This window comes from Poecilia reticulata, linkage group LG15, assembly GCF_000633615.1.
Source record: "Poecilia reticulata strain Guanapo linkage group LG15, Guppy_female_1.0+MT, whole genome shotgun sequence".
Lineage (NCBI taxonomy): Eukaryota > Metazoa > Chordata > Actinopteri > Cyprinodontiformes > Poeciliidae > Poecilia > Poecilia reticulata.
The window spans coordinates 4,129,457-4,147,590 of NC_024345.1; positions in this window are offsets into that span (position 1 = coordinate 4,129,457).

Sequence of the window (18,134 nt, forward strand, 5' to 3'; positions counted from 1 at the left end):
ATGAGAGGCTCTCGCTGGGGACGCTGATCTCAGACTCAGCCTCTTAACTCAGCATGACCAAATGCAAACTCTCAGACGATCCCTGAAGACGCACTCAAAACGCCGACCGCACGGCTCGGGGTTCAGAGGTTTCTCCTCGGAGTCCTTAAAAATCCGCAGATGACAATTACAGAAGATTTGATTAACAGAACGAGCTGCGTGGCTATCGGGGGAAAGGGGGGGGGGCTTTTTTTTTTGAACGGAGGGTCAGTGTATCACGTTTCACAAGCTGTCATTTATACTGCCATGAGAGAGACGGGGGAGTCCTTTTACTGGACTAAAGCAGACATCAAACGAAGGAAAGAAAAAGAGAGAGAGAATGAAAAGAGGAGAGAAAGAAAGACTTATTTGAATGAATGAGCAGACAGAATCAATTTAACAAGAGATGTGGGAACATTCTCCCACTCATCTAAGGTTTGGTTTCATTTTGGCAGTTCAGTGTGAGCAGCCATTACTTTTCCAAGGCCGTCACTTTGTACAATTGCTACTATGCGAGAAAGAGAAAACCCTAAAACCAGCCGCGCTTGCATATGGATACTGTCATGAAATCGGTGCGACCATGAAACTGCCAGACAAATGGTCTGGAAACGAAGCTCGGGGTTTTGTTTTTTTTTGGAATTGAACGTTTCGATCGACGACAAAAGCAGAAAAGAGATTTTTCAGAATAAGAGGCACAAGCAATAGTCGTTCAGGAGGCAAACGACGGTTTTCAGCATTTTTAAACAGGCACATTGTCCTGTATTTACTGTCGTCCAGATTTCAGAAGTGCGTAACTCACTTTTTCAACAGATTCTTATACCTGAGCGCAGGCACCATGGAGCTCCTCCAGAGATACCATGGGCCTTTTTGCTGCTTGTCAAGTTGATTTCCTTCCTGGCTGGCAAATCAGATGATTTGAACTGTGATATTTGATTATGCAAAACTGATGTTTTATAAATAACACGACTGCTTTAAACCTCTGAGGCATTTATGTAATAGTTGGATTAAACAGGTGGACTCTGTCGATTTAGGTGACTTCTGAAGACACAGGGTAGAGTTAGGTTTTATTTAAGGGTGTGGCAGTAAAGGGGGCTGAGTATAAATGCATGACATTTTTCAGATTTTTATCCGTAAAGCTTTTTTGAAAACCATTTTCCATTTTCTTTCCACTTCTCAAACATGTGCTCCTCTATGTTGGTCTACTACACGAAATTGTGAGAAAACATGTTAAAGTTGTGGTTTTAAGATGGCAATATGTGAAAGTTGGAGGGATAACAATGTTTGCTAGTAGAAAAACAAACAAGAAAAAGAAGCAGGTGAGAATTTAACTACTAAAGAAAACAGATCGTCTGACAAACCGAGTTCTGTCTTTTCATTTTGCCATTTTCTGAGACGGTTTAGCAGCCAAAGTGGATTCAGTTTCTGAAGCAGATATGCTTTACGACTGCGAACACAAAGGTTGAACCTAAAGTTACCTCCCAGAGCCTCTACTCCCGCAGGTCCCAGTTCGTATGTCTTGCAAACATAAACAGCCCTCTTTAATAGGAGATATCTGCCCCCCAATTTAAGTCAAATAAATTAAGACTTTATGTCGCCGTTTGCTTGGACGAGAGGACTTTGATGGGCCTCTAAAAAAGAAAGCAAGCAAGTAGAGAGAGAGAGAGAAAGAGAGATAGATAGAAGGCATAGTTATTTTTTCAGTCATGTCAACCTTCAAGTGGCTGGTGCACTGTGAGTGTTATCAGCCTAAACAAATCACCAAACTACTGCCCTAATGCAGTTGGAGGGAACGGTGGATTTATTTTTCTTGCTGGGATATAAATGGTTTTGTAATAAAATTCCTGTGCAGGCTTTTGGGCTTAATGGCTACCTCTTGACAAGTGTAAATGAATGAGCAGCAAGGGAACATGAAAGTGGAGGAGGGGGAATAAGGGAGTAAGAGAGAGAGAGAGAGAGAGAAAGAGAGAGAGAGAGAAGTAGTGGTTGAGAGAAACAAGGTTTGAGTTGAAACATGCTGTTCTCGCCCCTGACACACATCCAGCGGGCTGCAAGTAATTTCACACTGCAAGGTATTCCCTTCCTCCTACAGTGAGATATTTTCATTAATCTTATCCAGCTAATGCACTCAGCTGTGAGTGAGCGAGTGCGCGTCCGCACGCGCGCGCCGAAGCGGACTGTTGTTAGTGTGTTGTGGTCTGGCACCGGCGGCCGATGGAAATGTGCTGAGCCGGAGTCCTGAGCAACTGCAGCTGTCGAACAAAACGCTCCCACACAGACGGCCGTACGCTTGTTTGTCTACACTTCTTTCTCCTTTTTTTTTGCTTCCCAGCTCACATGTAAAAATAAAAGCAAGCGCCACGTTTTTATTTTGTCTTTTTTTCCACTTCTTCTTCTTCTTGGTGCTTTGCTTTCACAGGTGCCTTTTGTGTGGAATAAAGTGCAGGAGTGCCTGCGTGTGTGGAGGTGAGGTTAACTGTAGCCGTTCCCCGGTGAGTTTGATTGAAATCAGATCCTTTCCATCGGGCTGTGTTTACGTGACCTTGGCTCAAATGAACTAATTCGGATCTATTCTCAGTGATGGATTAGTCCTGACCAAACAAGCTGACCTGGAACTGTACAGACGCCCTCGCATCCGGGAAGCGAAGGCGGATTTTCTTGGTCGTTCTCTGATTTAAGAGATTTTGTTGGGTTTTAAAGTTTTAAGGATGTCTGAAACAAACTTCAACTATAGGCTTTTACAGTATTACGAACTTGTGTACAGACTAATCAAATCCCATTGTTAAGTTAGATTCCCCCCATTCTTTTTTTTTTTTATAAGTTTGTGTTTAATTTCTTTGTGTCACGTCAAATTCATTATGGGACATTTTAATTTTCATCTTAATTTTGATCTTTGTTTTCATTAGTAAAGGGACAGTGCATATCTTTTAAATCAATACATGTACATGATCTACATTTAGTCATGCAGGCTCATTTTTATCCTAAGGTCCTGGCAGGTGTTTGGTGATGAAAGTAAATCTAAAATCTTCAAACAATGCTAGATGAAAATCACAAAATAAAAGTAAAATAAGAAGAACATAAGACAAAGATTAAATAAAAGCATTCTATTCAACCACTAGTGATGGTAAACGTATTCATTTTTGTCTTGTTTTTTAATTTTTTTTTGGTTTGGTGCAGGAAAAACTCTTGGTCAATCTCAAATGGATCATGTATTTTATGAAATTTTAGCTAACTTTTATTTTTTATTTTTTAATTCATCTAAGGCCTACACAGCCTGACCAACTAGCCTTGTTGGTCTGGTTTGCATTTTTAAAAAAAGTGGACCTTACAAATAAAGCCAATTGTGAGGTCAGATCCATCCAAGCTCAGGAAAATCCTCATGACGCCCAAGTACACAGGTTGGTTGAGGGGGCAATTAGCTTTTTTTCTTCTATACAGTTGGCTTAAAGTGATAACAACCATCAAAAGTGCAGAACTGGGTGTTCTATGTGCAGCAGCCATATTGAATATAAAACTCTTGCTGGCTTAGCAAGAGTTTTATATATTTTTTTTCCTGTTTGTTTTTTCCACCTTAAACTTTGAAAAATACTTTCAGGCCCAAATGAGTCACATAATGTCTCTTAGCTCACCAGTATATTGTTTCTTTTCTCGCCATGGTGTAAATGAAAACATTATTTGGAACATTGAGAACTAACATTTTTATGATGAGCGTCACTTTTGATGTGCGCCTGACTTTAGTGGTGCAAGTGTGTTGGGATTGAGAGGAAAGTGTTTCGCCACGTCAGGATGGGGTATGTCAATTTTGATGTAACCCTATTAAGGAGTTTATGAATACCTCAAGTAGAGAAATAACCGTTAGCTGAATTAATCGGAAAGGTCAAAGTGTATTTGATCGACTATTATCAGCACAGACAAACACTGCACAAAGTATAGCAATTAAATGTGATTAAAAGGACTGCTTTAAGGATCACCCATCCATCCATCCATCCACCCATCCATCCATCCATCCATCCATCCATCCATCCATCCATCCATCCATCCATCCATCCATCCATCCATCCATCCATCCATCCATCCATCCATCCANTCCATCCATCCATCCATCCATCCATCCATCCATCCATCCATCCATCCATCCATCCATCCATCCATCCATCCATCCATCCATCCATCCATCCATCCTACTTATTACAACATTCAGTAAAATGAATTCAATCAAATCTTTCACACTGTTGGGGTTTTTCCCATGTTTCCATTGGCATTATGATGATTTATATTTTGCAATGACTTCCAAGTATTTAGGCCTCCTCTCCATCACCCTAATCTTTAGCTTCATTTAGATTCTCTATTAGATTCAAGTCAGGACTCTGGTTGGACCACACCAAAATATTATCAGTAGAAACATGCTGGTCAACTCAAGAGACCACTTTGAACTTAAATAAAAATATTTAAGCATAAAGATTAATCAGATAAAAGTAATTTCATTTGACCCTTTTTTACTTTACATTCCAATCCAGATGAGATAAAGTTTTTAACCTTCTTTATATCTTTTAATGTCCTCATTCTTGCCTCACTGTTTTTGTTTTTCCTCATGATTTCTCCCTGGAGCACATTTTTTTCCTCCCTCTCCCGTCTCTTTCAAGGACTTGTGAGATGGTTTCAAACTAAACCCATATAAACCTGCTACATAAACACCCGCAGGTCACAACCGTTTGAAAATAAACCCTCTGAACACGATTCTGAGGAGTGGGCAGAGGCCAAATTTTTTTGCTCGCTCTGAAATTTTGTTTCATTTGTCGAGCAGCGGCAGCTTGTTTTTAAATATCAATGGGGTTGCCTGGAAAAATAAATTGAGCATAGCAGATTTCACTCAGTGCTGCACCTCAAATCATTTTTTTTTCCTACATTAAAGATATTTGGAAATGTGGCCGCAGATACACATGCGCATACGCAAACAAACACCGGTCAGCTGAAGCAAAGTGAGAATGGCTTGTGATTTTCTTTTTTTGTGAAATACAAATATACACAGATCTAAATGGCTAATGTCAATGTCAGCATGAAGTGTAAAGAAAAAGTCCGTCAGTAAYACACACACACACACACACACACACACACACACACACACACACACACACACACGCACACACACACACACACACACACACACACACACACACACACACACGCACACACACACACACACACACACACACGTATTCTGCACACAGTGAAAATAGACTTATGTGTTTTCATGTATCGCCAAAAGACACATTGCAAAAACGAGCTGACATTTCCAGTATGCTGTAAGGAGAGAGCAAGAAAAAAAACATAATAAATGGTGGGATTGACATCATGTGTCTGTTCTTAAAAACAAACATAAAAAAGATGTCCAGGGACTGATCCAGGAAGCGCTGAGAGAAGCAGAACAGAAAGAGGAAAGTTTATTTGAACTCACATTTTTAACTTTGAGACACAAGTGTCATTTACACGTTGACATGCTGAGTTTTAGAGATTTCTCTGGAGATATTACATAAATCAGTGACACAAAAGACACTGTGGCTTCTTGCTGTGACCACATGAATATAGGTGAGTAGGTTTTTTTCTGAGCACAGCCATGTTTGAAACACGAAGAAGAACAATGGAAAACTATCAGGTCTTAAATTTTACAGCAACGTTCATGCAGATCTGCAGCCAGGTGTCTTTACAGCTGGCAGACCAAAATCGTCCTCATCATTTACCAGAATAACTTCTCATCTCGAACATTTCTTTGCTTAGTTTATTCCCTGGAGATGCAGCAAACTATCCACCTCAGTGTTTGCAGCATTATTCATCCAGTTGGGACTATCTACATAAAATCAGGGCTTCAAATGCTTGTATTGTGGTGACAGTTCCGGATCCCTGGATGGATCCGTTTAGCATCGAATTCATTCAGTTGTGTAATTTCCAGGTTAAACTTGAAACTTGTTCTTTCTGCTTCTATGCATTTGTTTACATGTTGCTGTATGTCCGGCCCATGCATAAAGTCGGCTTGACCTAAGCACTATTTATGCATCTGTTTACATTTAAAGTTGGCTGCCACTAAAAAAGTCATCACTTTCAGCTAATTTCAGCTAACTTGCAGAACATGGAAATTAAATCAGATTACGAGTAAACCACCTGTTTATTTGACTCAGACAGAAAATCTGTCAGTCATGCTGAGGTACAGCAGCTCTGAAGTAGATTTTTTTAAAGGGGTGTGTTATGTATTTATGTATGTAGTCTGACATTCGTGTTGTCACTGACATAATGAGAACCTTTGCTGTGATGATGGCAGAGAGGAACAGAGACAGACAAAATTTGAAGTTGTCAAATATTGAAGACAGATTTCTTTTAAGTCCTGTGCAGAATTAGCTTGATGCTAACATGGTTACTTGATTGGTCTATAGAAAATGTGCCTATAGAAAGTACATGTTTGTACTATTGGGAGACGCATGAAAAAGAAGAAACACAGTAAAACTACATATTTTATCACTGAAGAAACTTTATGCTAACAAACAACACTTGTGGTTTGATGGTGATTGTAAATCTGTTTTGTGGCATGAACAGTGTTGCGTCTTTGTCCTTTGCAATTGTATTGTTCCTCTTTTTTTTTTTTTTTACTTAGATTGAAGTTAGGCGAAAAGTGAAAACACAAATTTCGGAACATGATGACATGTCCGCTGAATCCTCTGAATATATCAATTTATATCACAAAACAGTCGCCTTTCATGCTCAGAGGTTTCTTGGGGAACGTATGAATGGTCACTGTGCTTTTCTGTGCTTCCAATAAGCAGCTGCAGATCTATTTGACATATTCACGTGAGGAAGGAACAATTTTCTGCATATAACGATAAACAGTGGTTTCAACTAGTCAACCATTTATTGCAAAGCATATTCATTTTAGAGTTTCATGGCTCCAGAGCTTTATTTTTTTGTCGGAAAAAAGTTTTTTTCTAAAGTACTTATCAGGTTTGAAAAATAGTAGAAAACCTGATAATGATTTCTTCATGTTTTCCACTTTCATAATTATGTTTTTTGTTTATTTTTTGGCTCTAGAATCAACAATTGCATTTACCAATACGACACTACGAGAACACCGCAGCGTCTGTTCTCGTCCCCTAAAGATCAAGACGTGTGTAAAGTTGCACATTCGCCGTCGGCCCTTTAAGGAAGTGACACTCACAATGCTTTCTGATACACATTTGTGTGCCAGAGTGAGACAGACAAAACAAGGGAAACACAAGGAGGTGGAGGAAGGGGGGGGGGTAGGGTGTTGAAAGATTCAGACCAGCCATCCAAAGCCCTGGATGTTTATTTTGCCTAATTATGCATATGAGGCGCAACATTATCCTCTGTGCTGTGGGAATGCCACAGAAGTAATTATGGTGGATCTGCAGCGCTGATTATCCCATAAACACATTCGGACTGTCAGATGCATGTGCACAGAGAGGGGAGGGGGGGCGAGAGAGTGTGAAAAACTGTCTTTCTGGGACAAACTGCTAAACAGCTATAATTGCTCTGGCCACATACAGTCAGGTGCCTCATTTACAGTTTACAGTTTAAAACCTGGCCCTGGTATTTTGGTTGGTAGCTTGTTAACGTTGGACTGTAAATCTCACAGCTGCTGTTTGAGGACGTAAGGACGACTGGGAGCTCCTACAAGCCACATTAAGTGGACATTTGATACACCGGTGTCTAGACGACTGAGTACTTTTTTGTTTTTTTTCAGAATCCTTAAATAGTTGCTCATCTATGGGGTAATTAATGAAGGGCTTCATCGGGATAGGTGGCATCAAAAACTGAGAGGGAAGAGCTTTTGGGGGGAGAACGGAAGCCAGCAAATTCATTTTTAAAACATGGTACTGAAGATTTATTTTTGACGAAGAGCAATTAAATGCCACTTGTCTTATATGGAATTGAAATGAGAAATCTTTATTTTTTTGTCATCTCAAACACAACAAAAATGTGTTTTTTGCTGTCAAAAACAAGTTTGTTGAAGATGTTTTTGAGAAATACCTTCTCAAAAAAAAAAAAAAATTCAGAGCACGTGTGAGAAATTAGTTTGATTTTTAGAAATATTTGGAATATGGTATATCTGGTTAAAAAAAAGACAAAATTTTTAGAAAGTGAGTTTTCTAAAAGTTTCTTCAAGTGAATACAACCAGCATGGTGAGATTTTCCTGAAGCTTTTCATTTATATTAATTCATGTTAGCACATGCTTCACACTCACTTCAGATCATAAAAAATAAATAAATAAATTCGACACCGAGAGCCCATACTTATTCCTTTCGAAAAGTTTGTTAAAAAGTGGATTTGCACATTTGTTTATGAGATTATTTTGTCATTTTTCTCCCCCCGCTGTGCGACACATGCTTCTCTCGGGCGTTTCAGTCCGCTCCCTGTCACTGTATCCTCGCAGCTCATGTTGCAGACGTGGGTCCAGGGTAAACCAGGCATGACAGACACTCTATACCTCGGTGTAGGGTTGCCGACTTGGCCCGAGCTTCGTTCTAATGTCGAAATCACGGGCGAACTATAAGCAGACTGCTGTGTGCCTTGATTTCCGTCATCAATTATTTTGTTGATATGTTTTTTGTTTTTTTTTGTGGGCGGCTAAAAGATTTTTCAGCTGCTTTCTAAACAGAAGGCAGCGTTGATTGGGGGTAGAGACAGCTACTTAGCTGGCAGCACACAATGTGTGGCGTTTCGCTCCTGCTTATTTTTAAGTGATTACGGTCGAAACCAGATATCCACATACGCTGTATGACAGAAAAAAAGAGCAATTTTTCTCACTTGTGTGACAATGAATCAGACAAAACTTTTCCTGTTTCATGTCTGTTAGAATTACCCTAATTATTTATAGTGGATAAATGTCACGGTAGTTAGAAGGAAAAAATATATTTCTTCCTTCAGTCACATGTTTACACACACTGAGATGCTTATGTTAATTTGAGGACAATTGTATACACTACTGGTTAACTTGCATAATTTGAACAAATCCGAGGCACACCTGTTGATGTGACGCCATGCCAACATAAAAGGAAATAGGTGTGGAATCAGGAAGAGAATTGTGCAAGTCTGGCTCATCCTTCCAATCATTTAACAAGATGCCTGAAGGCATGACTATTAACTCCAGACTGACAGTAACAGACCTTATAAAGATGTTGGCCAAAACTCATTATCCACAGTGAAACAATTGTTCAGTACCATCATGGCACTGAAAGGCCAGTCAGAGAGGAAGAAGCCATTAATTACCCCGAAAACAACTTTAAAAGCCAGATGACGGTTTGCAAATGCACAAAAACACAAAGATGTTCATTTTTGGAGGAACTAAAACTGAGACCTTTTGGCTGTTATAATCCATGTTACGGATGAGGGAAGGTGATTTTATTTATATAGCACATTTTCAGCAACAACGCAATTCAAAGTGGTTAAAATGGCGGCAGCATAATTTAAAAAAAAAGTTTTTTGCTGCCGGAGAAACTGGCACACTGCACAAATTAGATGGCATTGTTACGAAATGACACCGAAGCAACAACTAAAGACATCAACCAGGTATTAAAGTTTAGACACATGGGTTGTCCAAAATAAAAATGGCTCTAATCATGCCTTTGTATAAGCTACAAAGTCAAGTAGCTTCAGAACAACAAGAAGTCAATCTTTTGGAGTGGCAACCGAAAAGCTCAGATCTTAATTTCATGGAGTTGAAAAGGAACGAGGGATGAGATGGTCCATAAACTTTACCCAGTTACAGCAGTTCAACAAAGAGAATGGGCCAAAGTTCTGCAAACTATTTTTGAGAAGCTTGTCGATACAGAACCAAAACATTTGGCACATAGATTAGTATAAGAAGTAATTTGATGACATCAACTTATGGATTTGTAAAATAAATAAAATAATAATAATAATAAAAGATAAATATTTTTTACAAGATCTTCTGGCGTAATATGCTTTAGCTTTTTTAGCAAATAGTAAACATTTTTGTAATTCTGACCAAAAACAGGGAAGGTGCAGGTGGATTTAATGTCAGACGGTGAGGAAAACATTTCTTTTTATATGCTGTATGTAAACATCTGACCTCCGCTGCATATTTTTGAAACCTGACGCATCTAAAAATCCCAAAAGGATGACTTTGAAAATTTGATGAACTGACAAATTTAGCTGTTTTTGGGTTTCCACGTGAACCTAATGTGTGACAAATACATTAGGTTCACGGTCTGAGCAGAGACCTATTCCTCCAAAACACGTCGATGTGCACCTCTGGTTGCCCCTTCTTACATCAAGATAGACTCGCGTTTCAGGGCATTATCTTCTGTAAACTTTAATTAAATGTTTACCGGGGCTAGTGGCTCCACTTGAGCTAAAAGCATATTTTTTAACAAATCTAATTCATTTGAGTGGATTATCTTCATCAGTTGTTATCCTCCCTTAAGACCCGGCGCATGTAAAGAAATATAGCACCATAAGGTTCGCAGAAAGCCAGATTGGGTTAGATTAGAAGCAAGTCATTCAGAAAAGGGCACAAGGTGTGTAATTCTATCCAAGGCCCGACTCTCAGCTTTAATTTAACTGAAAATGCTGCGGGGCGAGAGACCCCTCTCTGCATAATCCAGACTCTGTACGAGAATAACTCAAGCGAAACACCTTAAGCCTCTTTCAAACAAATTCTCCCCGAATCAAAGTGGCACTTATGAATAATTGCACAGAGTGTTTTTAGGTTGGTATAAGAAGGAAAACAACAATTAACAGTGAAAGTCTTCTCTTTCTTTCACCCCCCCCCCCCCCCCCTCCGCCTCGCCCGTCGCAGGCAGTTTTGTCAGCGTGTGTGCTCTGATAGCTTGGGGAAGTATCTATTTACTTAGTGATTAGGACAATTTGAGTGTCGCGGGCTAGTAAATTCAAACCATTCACTCTGGTAGATTGGCCCAGACAACATCATCAGCCCACAATGTGAAATAAAGACACACACACACACAGAGAAAGGTTTAACCTGCTCTCTTCAACAGGCATACAAGCCCCCTCATCTGGATTTCTGTCTGCCTGTGTTTTTTTTCCTTCACGCTTTCCTCGAACTTAAATAAACCTTCACGTATAATTACAGCAAATTCTGTATATTTTTATGCCCATTTCCTTGAAACGCTCAAAAACGATTGGCTTTAAGAGGGCAGCAAGCATGTGATGAGTGAACAACACACACTGGCTGCGAAAAGGAAGAAAAAAAAAACAGTGGAAGAAAGAGTGTCTTTTATTGATTCAGGGGTAAAAAGGTAAGAACCTAGAAGCGGCCGTGTGTTTGGTCATTAGAGAATGGGGTCCATCTGATCTGGTCTTTGCCGTGCAGCGATGAAAACATTATCAGAGTAAATATTATGAGTGTGAAAACGGTCCTCTTACGCAGAATGCGGTACTGTGGTCACATCGAGATGTCTGACTCGCACTAAGTGCTAGAAACGGTGAAAGGGAGAAGAATTTAAGGTTTAGAAAAAAAAAAAAAAAATTCTAAGTCAAGCACTCAATTTGAGCTGAAGTTTGGCGCCACCTGTGACCTTCTCACCCAAAACATACACATTCGAGGGAATGCGGCTTTAAACGACTTTGACCAGTTTGCACAAAAACGCATGTCTTCGAGATGTGTAGCTGTTTATTTTTATTTCTGTTACTTAATGTTGCCATCGTTAAGCAAAAGACGATGAATCTGGAATCTTTTTTTGTAATATGTCCTTGAAGCTCAAAAATAAGGCTTGGTCTGGATAACTTGATGTGTGTTTGGCTGATTTTCTTTAACGGGGTGCATATTAGTTTGCCTTCTTACATTTTTGGCATAACATGTTGGAAAAAAAGTCAGAGGGGAGAGAACCAAACAGGATGATGGGTTGTGGCGCGAAATAACAGCAACCATGACAACCTAGATACTATTTCAAGTATTTTGATATGAATTCAAATTTTAGTTGCGTAGCGATTACTTTAAAATCAAGTCAGAGCAATCGTTGTTACAATCAATACATGCAGTCTTTTTGTAGCACAGTGTGTTTTGGATGGAACGGTTTGCAGCTACGTCACTTTGTCTTGTTGAGGCGCCATGACGGACTTTGGGAGTCAGGGGCGGGAACGGAGTGACTGTGGTTGTTTGCATAAGTTGGTTTTGCCAGTAGCCTCAGCTGCTACTTGTGGAAGTCGAGCTAACCCAGCTCACCTAGCTAGAGCTCATCGACGGTGCTATTTACAAAAATTGGAAATAGCTAGCTTGGAAACCGACTCGTACCTTCTCCCTCCTGAAGTGTCTGTCGATTTGTCTGGTTTCACGCCACATAATTTATGTCGCTCTGTCATAAAGAGTTCCCCCCCAACACTGGAGCATATTTAAAATCGTACAAAAAGTTTATATGCGGGCTGCACAGTGGCACAGTTGGTAGAGCTGTTGCCTTGCAGCAAGAAGGTTCTGGGTTCGATTCCCGGCCCCGGTCTTTCTGCATGGAGTTTGCATGTTCTCCCTGTGCATGCGTGGGTTTTCTCCGGGTACTCCGGTTTCCTCCCACGGTCCAAAAACATGACTGTCAGGTTAATTGGACTCTCCAAATTGCCCCTAGGTGTGAGYGTGTGTGTGCATGGTTGTGTATCCTGTGTTGCCCTGTGACAGACTGGCGACCTGTCCAGGGTGAACCCCGCCTCTCGCCCGGTACGCTAGCTGGAGATAGGCACCAGCAACCCTGCCGACCCCACTGAGGGACAAGGGTGTAAGAAAATGGATGGATGGAAGTTTATATGCTTACCTGTTTTTTTCGTACGTGGTACGCTACATGATAGAGGGGCATTCTCTCCATTGTCGCTAGAAAGGTCACCAGAAGGCAAAATAAATAACAGTAACAATAATAAATTGCTCATTGGTTTAAACATGGTAAAACTAGTGTTTCTTTGCAGCTTTGGTAAAGAGCAAGAATCAACTGCAGTTTCTTGTAATCACACAAAGAAAATTAAATTAATATAAAAACATAATGGCGTCCTAACTTTCACTTGTAAAGGATCGATTGAGTCAACACTTTACAAATGAAAGGAAGAACACCAAGATAAAAAAAAATAATTACGCCATCATTTTTCCGTTAAAGCACAATTTGTTCTTTAGAAAACGTAATTAGACGCACTCATAAAAAATAAATGATCAATATGAGCCAAACAATGTACTTGTTCTTGTGTATCCGCGAATTTGTCAGTGTGCACACGTTTTCCGCGCACACGTGCACCAGTGTACATATGAGGTGAAGTAGGCAGAGATCTGGACAACGTCCCAATGGTCAGAGAGGGATGTAAGCAATTACCAATTCTCCAAACACTACTTTGTTCTGTTTAAACATATTACATGCCTCTTACGGTCACTCGAGGCCACTCCCTTTGCACCACACCCGATGAAACACACGCCCGCACACACACACACACACACACACACACGCACTCACACACACACACACACCCAAACGCACACACGCATACACACACATACACACATGCAGTGAGTGAATAAATGAGCGAGGATAAGCTCTGCATGGCAACGGCAAGCTGCCTGCAATTAACTAATCATCATCATTACACAAGTGAGAATTGCACATGTACATGCAGACACACTCCCCTTCAGTCCCAGATCCTCACTGAAAGTTAATTAAAACCAGTGGTGTTTTTCTTTAGTGATCGCTTCATCTGCTTACACACACACACACATCAATCACAATTAATATTCACTCCAAATATAAACTAATTGATTGATGGATTGATTGGCTCATTAATTGATTAATTGATTTCATTTTAAAAAAAATCTGTGCCAAAGTGATGTGAGCTGCACCATGTAGTCGCATAAAATTGAAAGGTTCCACTGTGAAAATATCTGGCACAATACCAGATGCAAAAAAAACAAACAAACAAAAAAAAAGTGACAGGATGAACTATGAAAGATGTCACAGAGTCACAGATGCAGTTTTGCATTCGGCTTAGAGAGTTCATGGAGTGTGTGAGTGTGAGTGTGTGTTGTCGTCAGTGTAAAGTCTGCGAAGACAAAAATTACTTTCAATGTTATATATGAAAAAATTAAATAAAATAAATTTAAGATAATTTGAAAAAAATAGGACTCTAAACTTTTTTTGTGATTTATATTTTAAATTGATTCAATAACGTCGCAAAATGGGTCCTTTGGTTTCAATCATCACAATAACCAGAATGAAAATGTATTTATATATATATATTTTTTTTTTTTAATTATTTTTTTTTTTTTACATTTTTACACATGTAAACCTCAGTTTTTGGGTTGTCTCTCAAAAGTAACATCAACTTTAGAAAGTTTTAAACATAAAAACATAAAAAAGTTGAGGCGACCTTTCAAGCTCACTCGTAAACAGCTTCTCTGAATCTCTTCTAATATCGTCTGACAGAAACGCAGGTTGCAGCCGTGACCTGAAAACGTTGCTGTTGTTTCGTCACCAGAGGGACGACAAGACACAGCAGCTGGACTCTGGAATGGGAGAGTCAGGTTTGCTGATTGAAAGGCTGGCTGCGTGTTTAGTGTGCTTGGCCAGAGCGGCGGCAGGGAATGTGTGTGACGGCCGGCGAAGGCCGAAAGGCAGACACTGTGCTTCATTGCGCTGTTCTGTTCTGCCTGAAGCCCTGTCAACCGATCTATCTGCAGAGAGAGAGGAAGAGAGGCTGATTAGCTTAAGAGGGCCTGAGGGCTTCATTGCTATATCACAACAAACAATTATTGTGTCTCAAGAGGAACGGGAACACAAGTTTATACAAACGGACAGAGCGGAGGCCCGATACGAGATTTTATGGGAAACGTGGCGAACGCAAGTGTGTCTCCGATTTCAATCAAATGTTCTTCTCGAACACCTGGGCAAAATGTGTCTTTTATATTTTCAAGGAAACGTCTAAAAATTGTTTTACATCCTGATATTTTTAGAGTCACGAACTCCTTAAATATCAGTTTTTATTTTAGTTATTACCTGCAAAACGGCTTCCAACTCTGCTTAAATTATGGGAAAAAAGATTTTCTAGTTATAATATTAAAAGGAAGTAAAAAGAGACATAGTGTGAAAAAGCAATAAATAAATAAAGAGATATTTATCAAATGATCAATATTTAAACAGGTAAACTTTATGTAATTTTTCTGAGCTGCGTGTTTGAAACCAAAGTCATGAATTGGGACAAGATTGAGGCACCCTGGTTAGCAGACTGTGGTGCACACACAAAGAGCTGGTGTTGGGTTGCACTGCAGTGGCCCTTGCTCAATACTCACTATGTGCACACACACACACACACACACATACACATAGACATACACACACACACACACGCATGCACATGCAATGCGTGAACTTCAGTAACCTTTTGCTCAGTCCCCAAGCAAAGGTTGAGTCCTGCACGCTATTTAAATCTCATTTGTGGGAGCCAGACCAGAACACCTCATTTATAAATTCATGTGGCTGATACAAACCGTCATGAATAATGTGTTAAGTAACACACACTAACGCTGAGCCGAAACAACAACGGGCTTATTACGTTTGAGAATTTAATCCAACATAATCTTAAGATTATATATTTTAAATCAGTGAGTAAATATTAGAAAGTTTTCTGTTTAACACACCTAAGGAAGGCTTCATTGGCTGTTCTGCAGGCGGCTAATTGCTAACCAAGCATATGAAAACAGATACTGGCATTACAGGTAATTAATGTTACTAGAGTTGATGGTAAATAGAATAAGTTTGTCCAGGTATCAAGGCCTTCATTATCCGCCAGAGTATCGACAACGCATACTCTGGTGTTAGAAACACGGTTAATATTTGTTGCCAACAGTTTCCAGAGCTCTTGTCAAGCTGATGATTAATGGCCCCTTTGCTTCAGTAATATTGCTTTAACATGATTTCTAATTGAGCAGCTTGAACTGCCAGTGACACAAAGGAAAAATTCTTGGAGAATATTTTGATGAAACGCAGAACATTGACACCTGCGCTACATAAATGCAGCCGGAGACCGGGTCGATGAAGCATGCTTACAATCAGACCTGCTCCATTCGGTCAATGTCTAAACCTTCTGGATGCCGAAGCTTTTAGGAAGTGCCTCTGCTGGAGGACATAATGGCCTCTTCTCTCACTCTGCTTCATTGTCCCGCCTCTTTCCAATTTGCCATTAACTGCTGTCATTTTCTCGTGTTTAACACCGTCTTTCTCCTAGACAAACTATTGGCTGAGCTTTTACTGTGACGAACTCTACTTAACACAGAAAGTGCTCATGAGTCACTCCTTTCTTGTTTTGTGTGTGTGTATGCTCTGTATATTTACAGCCTGAGCCCGACTCAAACCCGACCTGAAATCTGTTCACACTGAGCCAGGTTCTGCTGGAGATTTCTTCCTGTTAGAGGAGAGTTTTCCTCTCCACTGTCGTAACATGCATGCTGAGGATGAGGGAGATTTACAGAGCACAGAGTTAATGCTCCAAGTCAGTGACTCGATGTAATCCGCTGCGGTTGTTTCCATTGAATAGAAAACTTTGAAACCAACATAATAAATTGAGCTTAATGAAACTTATTGAACTTAATTTAAATTAAGTTTGATATCTCAGTGTGAATGGATCTATTTGACTTGAAATCTGTCTGTATGATTCAATTTTACTGATTTTTTTTTTCGTGTGTGTGTGAAGTGCCTCAAGGAAACATGTGTTGCGAATTGGCTCTATATAAGCAAACTGATTTTCAACTGTATTGTAATTGAATTGTTGCTATGACAATGTGCAAGGATTTGTGTTGTGCTCATAATTTTCCATACGCAGTACGAATTGCTGAATTCTTGCTTATTCGTCAAAGAATACGAACATAAAGGATGAAACAAAAAGCTTTTTTTCACTCACCAGTTTTGATCCTGATAACAGAAACTAAGTCGTCTTGAGGAAACCTGAAATGATCACGATCAAAAGTTTCCATAACCTGACAGCGCAAAATATATAGTTAAGTTCTGCAAGAAAACCTAATTGAACTTCATGCAATAGGAAAAAATATGTAATATGATTGATAAATCCTCTCTATGAAGAAAAAAAAGTGACATCACCAATCAGTAAGAACTGAGGGAAGCTGTTGGAAACCAAACCAGGTAGGGAGAGCAACAAAAACTTCACACACAGCTGCATGGAAAATTGTTGGAGACGCATAAAATCCCCTCAGCTGAGATGTGATGAGTGCAGTGTTGCAGAGATAAGTCAACCCACCACTATTTGAGAGAGACAGAGAGGGTTTTTTCTTTCACCCATCCATTCATCCATTATCTCTACCTGCTTATTCTTGCAGAGTTGGTGTGTGGCTGCAGTTTTTGGGCGAGAGGCCAGCTACAACGTAGAACAGGTCGCCAGTCCATCACAGAGCGCTTTGTTTTATAATGTACTATTTCTGAAACAATCAAAAATTAAGATTAATGTAAAAACATTAATAAGCAGATACAAACAAACATAAAATGAATCAAATCAACGTGGAATACATCGACAACACCTTTCCTGTCCAGTTCTTAATTTCTGCCAGCTTTCGGCAGACTAACCGGCCTGTTTCAGGTCATTGCCGTGTTCAAGGGTCCGGCTTCAGTTTAAATCTTTCACAGATTCTCCCTCACATTTTCCTACAAGGCAGAATTAAAAGAGCTTGTGGCCACACATGCCATCGGCGCACCCGTTTTGATTTAACCAGCAGCCCAAACAGTGCTGTGAAACTCCTCCGAAAGCGTTTCACAGGAACCGCCGCCAACGTTACTGAAACCGAGACAGTGTCTTTGTCGAGGTTTCAGCTGTGGTGAATTAACAGTGATAGGGTTTCAGGACTCGAACAGGCCTCATCTGATGTTAAATATTCTCCAGTGGAACCATATGCACGATTGAGTCCCAGCTGATTTTTAAATACCAGCTACAACATTATTGCCACTTGTGATTTATTTCAGCGTCCCCGCCCCCCCTGAGTGTTTGATCACGGACCAAACTTCCATGTCGGTCTCCTCTTGTTGTATTTCTGCATTTTGAGGGACGTTTTGATTGCGTGTGTTAATTTCTGGGTGTGTTTGCGATCACGGTGCATCTTGATAAAGGT